Source organism: Osmerus mordax, chromosome 5 (genome assembly GCF_038355195.1).
Source record: "Osmerus mordax isolate fOsmMor3 chromosome 5, fOsmMor3.pri, whole genome shotgun sequence".
NCBI classification, from domain to species: Eukaryota; Metazoa; Chordata; class Actinopteri; order Osmeriformes; family Osmeridae; genus Osmerus; species Osmerus mordax.
In genome coordinates this window covers 6,058,173-6,067,127 of record NC_090054.1, presented here as the reverse complement: position 1 = coordinate 6,067,127, position 8,955 = coordinate 6,058,173, and positions in this window count along the sequence as shown.

Genomic DNA, 8,955 nt, shown 5'->3' with positions numbered 1-8,955 from the left:
GATCCCTTCACTCGGGCATACTCGATAATGCACACTACTTACTCCCCCCACTAAGAACGCTCTACTTTCCTCCGTTCCTATGTCAGGCTGTCATCTGGGTTCAGGACGATTTAGCGCTCCCGTCTGTCAATTAACGCTGTCACTTGATCCCGTGCCTTTAAATACGATTCTCTCCCTGTGTAGTTCGTCCATGCTATCAAGTGCGTGACCCTCCACCTCCCCGTCGCCACCCGGTTCCTTACATTTACATTTACATTTATTCATTTAGCAGACGCTTTTATCCAAAGCGACTTCCAAGAGAGAGCTTTACAAAGTGCATAGGTCACTGATCATAACAACGAGATAGCCACAAAACATTGCGAGTAGCCAAAACATGAAGCACACATTGTGAACAACCAAAGTAAGTGCCAAAGGGAAGAACCATAAGAGCATGTAGTTAAACAAGTTACAATTAAACAACATGAACTGCTATAAGTGCAAGTGTACCTGTGAAAAACAAAAAAACAAGCAACAATAATAAAAACAATATATCACAGCGAGTACAAACAATTTTAAATCAGTTACCACTAACCACATTCCTTATCACTGTTCTTCGACTCATTGGTCGTCGGCTGCCGCCACCGCCACCAGTGTCTGGACTCCGTGGGGGATTCTTCTTCGGATGTTGGGCAGGCGCCCTTTGATCAATAATTCCCCATGGGGTCTAAGCTCCAAACACTGTAGTACATTTATCATTCTTTAATAAACATCCTTCACTCATCCCAGGTCTATTCTGATTTAAATAGCTTCTGACCTAATGACCTCAGACCACGAGTAGGCGTATGAAGCTGTATCAAGACAGAGATGTAGGGAGGAACTTGACCATGCAGGGCTCTAAAGGCAAGGACCAGGATCTTAAATTGAATTCTATACTGGACTGGTAACCAGTGAAGTGATGCTAAAACAGGTGTGATGAATGCTAGCTCTCCTGAGGTACCAGATAGGGCCGTCTGATATCCCCTGCTGGTTTTGGGTTCATGATATTGAACTTACAACTTACATTTAGTCATTTAGCAGATGCTCTTATCCAGAGCGACTTACAGTAAGTACAGGGACATTCTCCCCGAGGCAAGTAGGGTGAAGTACCTTGCCCAAGGACACAACGTAATTTTGGCACGGCCAGGAATCGAACTGGCAACATTCTGATTACTAGCCCGCTTCCCTAACCGCTCAGCCTCCTGACTCAACTTGTCATTATATCACCAAAACTGTAGGTCCTGCTGTCAAACATGAGGAGGGCATTATGTTTGTGTGTGTGTGTGTGTGTGTACATGTGTGTGTGTGTGAGTGTGTACGGACTACTTCTTCCCAGATGGCGTGTGGTGACTTATGTTATGTGACTTTTACATAACTATTCAACTGTACCACCTATAGGAATGCTTGACTCACTGCACACACACACAAGTACACACACACACTTTTGTACTTCTATTTTTGTAGGGATTCACAATTCAGTCCTGCTCAAAATAGTGTTTTACTTAACCCAGTTCCTAACCCTGAATCTATCCTTAACTCCAAACCCCCAACCCTTAATGTAAGTCTAAACCTAACACTAATTCCAATCCATTCTAACCCCCCCCAAAACAAAAAAAATTGCACTTAAACTTGTGATATTCAGAATTGGATATTCTGAATATCACAACATTTTGCACTTTTTGTCTTTCATGAAAACACACACACTCAACTCACTCAACTCACTCATCTTAAACCTGATATGTTCCCAAGGTACATTAAAGACAATACTTTCAAGACTATAGGCTACTGATTGGGTATTGTACCTTCCCTAAGCCTTGCACACACACACACACACACACTAGTTTTCAGTCGGGGTCATGCCTGTGTTATTCTTACAGTGCCTGCTACACGTGTAAAAGGAGCTAGGTGTCTGAAACAGTATACAATATGTGCAGACACTTAGATTCAAACCCGAGGGTCACATTCCAGGAAGAGGGATGGGAAGTTACAGGGATGTTCTGTGGACCAGAGACCAGTAGTGGTGTGGCGTAAACAGGGGTGACCAGAAGAAGTGTTTAGCATGAACAAGAACAACAGATTTGTATATGAAGAAAAGCCTTTGTTAACACAACATGTTATCCATGTTTGACAGATCATCCTGTTTCTTTGGGGCTGGTGGATCAATACACCCTATTTTACTGCATTACTGGACATGGCATCAGTCCAGGTAGCTATTGAGAAAACACCCTCCTATAAGCCTTGCATGTGGCCAGGGTGGTTGTGTTAAGCCCAAGGCTCTTCTATAAGACTTCAGCAGCCCTGTCTTTAGTAGTTACACATTGAGTAAACCCTAGGAAGAGTTGTATTTATTTCTGAATGACACGCTGGATGAGGGCTGGGTTAGATGGCCTTGAGCATGAAACAACTGTGTGTGTATTTGTCTCACTTTGCATGTGAGTCTGTGTGTGCAACATACGTGTACATGTCTCTCTCTGTGCATGTGTGTGTGTAATGGTGTGGGTACATATGTGTACGTGTCTACATGCATATGTGTGTGTGCGTGTCTGTGTGTACTCGAAGCACAGGAAATCAACCTAATCCTCCAGGATCAATCCATTAAGATCCAGACAAATTCAATTAAAGGGATAAACAATTACCCGTGTCACAATAACACAGCCTGTTAACCATAACTCTAGACAGAAACTGAACTTCTACCCTGCACCAAACATGTATTATGACAGTAAAAAAAATAAAAACCATTAAACAAACAACGATAAACTCTGGTTTTGATCTCTTGGTGCTGAGTTCAACATTAGTTCTACTGAGCATGCTTCAGGACCTCCCATTCCAATTATGTCACAGAGCATGGTCACGGAGCAGAACCATCACAGCTGAAAACAAACTTCTCTCTCTTCGTGCTCATTAAGTGTTGAAAATGTCTTCCTTAACCAGAACCAAAGCAGAATGTTAATAGTTTTCGAATTAACATTGTTTAGTTGTCCAAATACGTCAAACATGTTCCACTGAAGTCAGGACCAGCTGCATAAATACGGACACATTGTCCCGCTGGGAGTTTAGATCCCGTACATGAGGCCTGTGAAGGATGGACACAGGCCGACACCAGAACACACATTGCACTAGATAGAGCTCACACCCCTCGAAGGAGAGGACTGGAGAGGAAGGTAAAGCTGAGATGTTTGAAGGTCTCCCTACAGATGTTCAAACAGCTGTCAACAAACACAAAATAATCTGTCCACTAACCTTAACTCTAACCTACACCATTATCTTGACATGTAATGATGTAATGTTAGACCAAAAGAGACCAGCTCCACCCAGCATAGAACAACTAGATCCTGGCCCAGACTGACCTTATAATTAGAGTTTGTAGAATGGAGGCTCTCTAATAGTTTCCATGTGATCAGACTCATAGTGGAGAGAAGATGGAGATGTTTATTTTGAAGTCACTTGAGAAAGATATAGATAACAAAAAGGACGTGCAATTCCTTGTTTTCAACATAGTTAAAGAGGAATTATTCTTTAAAAGCTTCTCATGCTTTGCATGTCTTACAGGCGGGTGAATAACCACTTTCCCACAGGTCAGTGAAACAAACTGTAGAACTATGCAGTCTTAAGTAGGAATACAGTAAAGAGAAAACGGAAAAGAATGGTTTTACGCTTAAATAGTTGACGCTGAAGCAGTCATAAATCCAAATGTAGCTGTTAGACTGTTTTACATGTGTAATTATAATAGGTGTGAGGGAACTGAGAGCCCAATAAAACAAGCGATGTCTGGGTCTTTTCCTATGCTTTAAGAGCCTGCAGTGGACTGTGTTACCACACCAACCACTGTCAGGTTAGCTTATTGGACATTCTCTATAATGTATCCATAATCGCTTCTTGTACATTAGATATACAACTTTATATTACATCTACACCACCAGAATGATGGTGATCCCCCCTCCAGACGAATGACTAAATTACTCTTATCTTTGGTTGTCGGTTTACAGTCTCCTATGTGTTCAAAAGATAGAGAGATGAAAGACTCTCACCCTTCTCTTTTCCTTTGACGGCTTCCTTGCTCTAGGGGGTGTGAATGGGGTTTATCTGCTCCCAGATACTTCCCAGATCCCCTGGGCCATGTCTAGACTGAGGGTAGGCAGCTGAGGCTGAGGTGGGATGGGATAGCCTGGGTGTGGCTGAGACTGGCTGGGGCTGGGGCTGGAACTACACCTGGAGCGACAACTGGGACTGAAGCTAAAACTAGAGCAGGAAGGGCCAGAACTAGAGTTGGATTGGGCTAACTAGAGCTGGATGGCTTTGGAGCAAGAGCTGGAACTAGAGCTGGGGCTGGGTGTGGTGCTGGAGCTGGGGCTGTATCACCTCTTCTTACAGGCTTGCAGGGAGATGGGTAGAGAGACCAGACTACCCCGTGAGCTCTTATCAAGCAATCAACATGCCACAGATCTGTGATTTCAACATGACCACTTAGAGGTCTATTTCCTCAGCACTATCCGAGGAGTTACAACAGCAACATAAAGAGATCGGGGAAAAAAGGGCTGCAATATGATACAAGGACATACAGGGAGATGCAGGAGAAAAGAATAAGAATAAGAGAGGAGAAGAGTATTTTTTTCTCATCACAGTCATTGCCCTTCTGCCAATGCTGGACATAACTAAATAGGCGGATTTGAAATGACCCTGTCAGAAGCATTGCAATACCAGAACAATAGCGTAACATTAGAACAATACTGTAACACTGGAGCAAAACCGTAACACTGGAACATGAGTCACAAAAGTCTGTGTACATTCACCCCTCTCCATAGCATACTAGTGTGCATGTGTGTGTGTGTATGTGTGTCTAACATAGACCATATGCTGCATCAGCTATATAGTTCTTTGCTATCACCACATCCATAAATGTTCCTAATCCACTACAGATTGAATGTTTTCACAGTTATTGTGTGCTGTGGTGACAGCGAGAGAAATACTGAGAGAGAGATTGAGAGAGAGAGTTTGAGAAAGAGAGAGAGAGACCATTGATCATTACCAGCCAGGCTTGACTGGTGGGTCACCGGGGTCTACCAGACACCATGGACACAGACACACACACATAAGAACCTACACATATAGACCTCAGTCAGAGCCAGCCAGACGACACTTCAATAGCCACTAAAATCTGAGAACAGCAGTTTAACACCAGCCCTTGACCAGTAAACATCTTCGCAATCGGTCCGAGCCCCTACACGTTTGTACAGAAGAAAAGAGAGAGTGTGACAGACGAGAGGAACAAGCAAGGCAACTTATTTTACATTCAACCCCAGACTGGTTTGTCAGGTCTCCCAGTCCTGCTGCACAAATCCGCTGTTGTGTGGGGACTCTCGGGTTAACAGGGCTCCGTCAGTGTCTGGAGACAGAGCTTCTCGGGGCACTGAAGGACTCTTCATGCTTCGCAATCCGCTGCGTGGCATTCAGACGCATAACATAGGAGTGCACACACATGCATGCAGCCACACTCACAGAAGTGTACGTGCACAGATGCTCACACACCAAGCACGTGTTATCCCTCTAATGGTAGTTTGCAGTGTCTGTGAGTGTGTGTGTTTTGTTAATAAAGGTTGTGTTGGGGGCAAGGAGGGGGGTGAGAACCCATTTTTGGTCAACACACTCTTGCCAAAAAAAACAGACCCTTTATCCTGTAAAGTGATGCAGGACATGACAGGAGTGTAAATTTGCCCCAAGAGCTAGAGGAGAGGATAGAATGGGAATAGAGAGAGGAGAGGGGAGGGGAGAGTAGAGAGGGGAGAAGTAGATAGGAGGGAAGAGAGGGGAGGAGAGGGGAGAGGAAATGAGACGAGACAAAACGAGAAGGGAGAAGAAGAGAGAGGAGGGGAGAGGATGGGGGAGGAGAGGAGGGAGACAGAATCAGAGAAGAGAGAGATTAATTTGTGAATGAGTAGCAAACCCAGTAAACCCTCTGTTGGTTTGCTCCCCATCCCTCCTTCCTCCCCTCCCTTCTCACCCTTCTCCTGGAAGGTGGCAGGCAGTGAAAGGCTTGCAGCCCTCCAGTTCGTCTGTGATGGAACAAAGACAACAATGGAGTCAGAACCATCGGAAACCAGAGAGCAGCAGATGGAACCATAGAACTCCACTGGACCATTTGGACAGTTAACAAGAATACCGCCGAACATTCTGCTTCTGTCATCACAACTGTCAAACATGATTAACTCCCACCAATGCCAACACTCTTTCAAAGCTGTTACATTCAGTTTTGAATCACAAACAGTCTCTTTGTTTTTGTAAAACTTAGGTTTATATGAGAATTTTTCTGTCTGAGTGTGTGGCAAGGGCTTGTTGCCGAAGCCAAGCCAAATTCTCTCACTGTAATAAAATGTAAATTGTTTGTCTTCCTCCTGCGGTCAGAACACTAGGGTTGGATTAGAGTAGGACAACACCTGGCCAACACTGGCTCAATGCTCTGATATTGACGCAGGTGACCTTAGTTTTGTGTGTACGTGTGTGTGCTGCGCTGTGCTGTGGGTTAAAAACAGCTACAGTTGAAATGAATGTGAAGTGTCCGTTTCAAATAACACCTGCTTGTTTTTGAACCAAAAAAAAGGGAAAAAGAGAAGGAGAGATAGAACAAAATAGATCCTTGCCAGCCAGAATTGGGTGGTGGGTGGCTGGGGTCTCCCATGCATCACTCTACCCACCCAAAGCTAAGGGTCAAGGGATTAACACATACACACACATACACACACATATGCATGAATACACACACTTACACACATACTCACACGGTGGTAAGTGACCCCAGAGTTAATGGGGAACAGAGCATGGCTTCAGACACTAATCAGTCCCAGCTTTGGAAACATACTTTCTACCGGACATCCCTCTCCTCTCCTCTCCTCCCCTCCCCTCCCCTCCCCTCCCCTCCCCTCCCCTCCCCTCCCCTCCCCTCCCCTCCCCTCCCCTCCCCTCCCCTCCCCTCCCCTCCCCCCCCCTCCCGAGTATAGTGTTGAGTCGCACAGAGATGACAAAGAAGATAAACACGTTTAATTTATGAATCTCATGGCTCATTACGCACACAGTGCGTCACTCACGCACGCACACAAACACACACACTCACACACCTCACAAGACCCTGGCAGAGTCATCGGTGAACCTAGAATCAGTTCTCTCTACTTGTGTCTGCGCTACACTACTAGAGCCTCTGATCATTTTGTGAGGCCTTTACCTCTTTATAGCCAGTTTGAGTGTGCATGTCTGTGGGTGTGTGCATGTGTGTGTTTGTGGGTGTGTGCATGTACATGTGTGTTTGTGTGTGTGTGCACAGATCTCCCCCTGAGACCCCATCTTATCCAAATGATCCCCAGTTTACTTCGATGAAGAATGAGCCTCTGCACTCCAGCAGGAATATAACTTCAAAGGCAGTCTCCCAGGACGAATAGCCTGTAACAATATCTTTTATTTGTTCCCATAAGAGAGGACAAGATAGTCTTCGCCTGTCCACCACCATCGCTTACTCACTTTGATTTACTGGTCTTTGATTACCATTACATCTCCCTGTTAGAGAATAGCAAACACTCTTCTCTCCTTCCCTTTCCTTTTTCCTGTCCTCTTCTCCTCCTGCCCTCCTGTCCTCGATTCCTGCCTTTGTGTCCTGTCCCCCTCTACCCCTGTACCCTTCTCCTCCTCTGCTACTGTCCTCCTGTCCACCTCACTCTGAGCAGTTTGTGTCTTTTGTTAGAGGCTCACCTGGTGTTTTATGTGTGTTGACCTCAGCCTGGGGAGGCTGTAGAGGACCAGCAGCTGGGGAGATAGGACTGGGTCAGGGGTGCAGGGTTGGACATGGGCCGATGATTCCAGTTTTTTTCATTTGCTTACATGCATTGTCAATACTGAAGCCACTTTTTAAAAACCTTTCACATAGTCTGAATTGGCATCATGCAGTTGGGCATGTTGCTAAGACTCACTGAAACTACCAAAACACTTTATACATGTCTCAAAATGAGCTTGTTTGACCATAACACTGCCAACAATTTTCTCTCAGAAAGCATACATTGTTACTCATAACACATTGACTTAAAAAACACCAACAACAGTAGCATTACAAAAATTATGAACTTTTATCTTTGAAGTTTGAATGTTTTTTCTTACATAAATCAGTATTTGTTAATAGAACAACACATTTTCCCTTTGAAAAGTCTATATAAGAATGAATCAAAAATGCTACAATTTGCTTCGGTATCATTTTTCTATTCCATATCTTTGTATATAATACAGTTTTTTTATAATCACTTAGACACTAATTTCAAAACCTTGATGTCCTTTTTCAAAACTCGACACAAAACTTGCAACTGAAAGAGGCGGCCATGGGCCTCGCTTGAGAGGTGTGGGGGTACGTGGTAGAGGACAAGTCCACGTACCAAGCCAGCGGCAGCAACAGCAATGAGTGTCCAATGAAATCAGGGCTTCTAGTTGTTGACTGTCGTGAATCGAGGCATGACAATGACATCCATTGCGATGTGGATGGAAACCTGTGGCCAAATCCACAAGACAGGGTTGATGGAAATGTAGGTGAGTAACTGTAACAGTTTTGAAAACAATGTGTTAGCAATTAAAAGTTTTCACAATTTGGTCCACATACACTTTTGTTTTGCTGACTGTGCAAAGAGTTTTGCCAATAAGACTTCAGTTTTTACGAATGTTAGCAATTGACAAAAAAACTGTAAAAGTATTGAAGCCTGATCTCAAATCTCTCTCGCCACAGTTACCACATAGACATTTGGATAGACACACTGGCAGGATGATTACTAGCACCCATGCATCCATTCCGTAATCACCTTTTTCAAAATTAGATTTTGGTTTCCGGCCACTCTACTCTCTTTATTTCGTACTGTGTTATACTGTATTCACAACCACAAATGCTTTCAGTAAAAAAATAAGTTTGGTTTCAATCTT